General features: G+C 43.0%; 1 pseudogene; it reads right to left on the reverse strand.

Moving 5' to 3' along the window:
• Nucleotides 1–1,363: 1,363 nt before the first annotated feature.
• Nucleotides 1,364–1,824, reverse strand: LOC101600020 (annotated as a pseudogene).
• Nucleotides 1,825–2,615: the final 791 nt, after the last annotated feature.

Below are 2,615 nucleotides of genomic sequence, written 5' to 3' on the forward strand. Positions count from 1 at the left end.
GACCCTACCTCGAAAAATAAAAAAAAAAAAAAGAAATATTGAGTCACAAAAGGCACCATAGTGCTGAGAAGAAATGACAGAGGATTGCTCAGTACTAAAACATCTCTATCACACCTTGCAAGGTCCATGCGGAAGAAGTGTTTGAAAGAATATAAGAGCCAGGGTGGGGAGGGAGGGAATTACCATGGGATATATTTTATATTCATGGAAAATGTTAATAAAAATTAAAAAAAAAAGAATATAAGAGCCAAATGAAGGGTAGGATTCCTTATAATGCAATCTTCTAAACACAAAATGATGTGAATATCCCTGATATTCACAGTGCCTGGCAGTACCTACACAAGACTCTCATAATAGGAGGAAAAGATGATGACATCAAAATAAAGAGGAAACTAAATGAGAGGGCAAGGGGTATAATGGAGAGTGCAATTGGGAAGGGGAAAGTGAGGGGGAAGGGAATGATCATGGTTTATTGTGTATAATTAAGGAAGTTGTCAATAAAAAGTATATTAAGGTCTGGAGAGATGGTGTTAAGGCACTTGCCTGCAAAGTCTAAAGACCCATGTTCTACTCTCCAGATCACACGTTAGCCAGATGCACAAAGTTGAGGCAAGAGCAAGGTCGCACATGCCCACTAGGTGGTGCAAGCACCTGGAGTTTGGTAACAGTGGCTGAGGTCTGGGAGTGCCAATTCTCTCTGTCTCTCCTCTAAAATAAAAACAAAAGTATATTTTTAAGAAAGTACTGAGTCACGGATCAGAAGGTTAAATGACGTTCACAGAGACGTGGTGGAAGACACTGGAACACATGAACAGATGACGGAATCAGTTGTTCACATTAACAAAAGAAGCATATAGCAGGGCTCATGGCTCATTTTAATACTGACTGATTTGACATTTTGAATCATTTTATTGGCCATATATATGATATTAACTAAAGTAGTTTCATATTAGCCTAATTATAAAAGTGCAGACTTTTTTTGTATAAAATTTAAATTTTATTACCATGGTTGGACCTTTTTACACTTAACACAATGGAAATATGTTTTTTCCCCAGTGGAAAAAAATTCTGTTTCCTCACTATGTTGCACAGTAGAATAGAGTTCGGGTACCTTCAAGTTTAAGACTGCAAATAACAAGACATAATTTTACTTCCAAAATCTGAAGTCATCAACATGAGTCTGCAGTACTGTATCTCTAAAACATCATTACTATTCCAGTAAAATAGTCCCCTAGTGATATTTTTTAAAAAACTCTCTGCCCCACCAGAACTTCCTGAGACCTGTTTAGAGACTGAAGTCTTGTGATCATTCTCCACAGAGTACTGGCAGTTTTGTAACCATAAGGGAAACCGATGACTGATTTCATGTATCAATCAGTTGTAGTCTGCTGATCTGATGGAAGCCTTGACAAATGCCTGGTGGCGATTGCAAATAACTGCCAAACATACAGGGATGATACAGCTCTTGTGCAAGAATAAAGGAACAAAAACATCTGTAAACGAGGAATAAGAATAATAATTGTCCACAACCAGAAAGGCAGGGAGAGCAACTGAGCTTTCAAGGAGTGTGTCCATGTGGGTCCTTCCCGAGGCTCCTCAGGGTGCTGCTGAATGTGTTCCAAAGCCAGCCTGTTGTGAGTCTCATTGATTTCAAAAACAGCAAAATGCTGCTGCTTGCTAACAGATTCAGTCTACCCGATCCATCCCATCCGCTGTGGGAAGCTCATCATTCTCCATGCTCTGTGCAATGGTCCCGAGCATCTTCCTGCTCCCATGGCAAGCTAAAGACTCGCTCGCTTCTGAATAATCAGGGGCCTTTGGCATTTCAGAGCCCCCATGAAGAAATGTCCCGTGTAGCGCGGCTGGGGGTAGTGCAGGCGCCGCCAGCGCAGAGACGAAGTTCCGCTGACCACTGGCGGTCGCGCGCGGTGGCCGGACCTCGCCGCCACCCCGAGCCCGCGGCCCGCTGGACGCTCCTGGCTCTGCGGCCTCGGAGCCGCCCCCGCCCTGCAGAGCGCGCCCCAGGCCCGGACTTGCCCCGCAGCGCTGCACCTTGGCTGGAGCGCCCTTCCTGGCCTGACCACAGAGCCAAGCAGCTCCAGGGTCTCACCTTCCTGTCCCCAAAATGTGGGCTTTTTGATTCACTATAAAATTCTTAAAGGTTTTATAGTATTTTTCCCTCTGCTTCTTATGTATTTGCCCTTTAGATTGCTAAGTTAAGGAGAAATGTTTTTTTAAAATTTAATTATTTGAGAGCGAGATAGAGGCAGACGCTGAGAGAGAATGGGCATGCCAGGGCCTTCAGTCACTGCAAACAAACTCCAGACACACATGCCACTTTGTGCATCTGGCTTACGTGGGTCCTGGGGAATCACACCTGGGTCCTTTGTCTTTGCAGGCAAGCTACCTAACCGCTAAAGCATCCCTCAAGCCTCAGAAATGCTTTTGACAATCACTCTGCCTCCTTGATAGCCATGTTCTTTAAACAGAGTTTTTACGAATATGGATGTCAATTTATCACAAAATGACTATTATGATTAGATTTTGTTTAGGTCTTTAATGTATTCTTCTATAGTTTATTTTGTTGTCTTATTTAGTTACTCATTGTTCTGATA

Source organism: Jaculus jaculus, chromosome 16, assembly GCF_020740685.1.
Source record: "Jaculus jaculus isolate mJacJac1 chromosome 16, mJacJac1.mat.Y.cur, whole genome shotgun sequence".
In the NCBI taxonomy this organism is placed as follows: Eukaryota; Metazoa; Chordata; class Mammalia; order Rodentia; family Dipodidae; genus Jaculus; species Jaculus jaculus.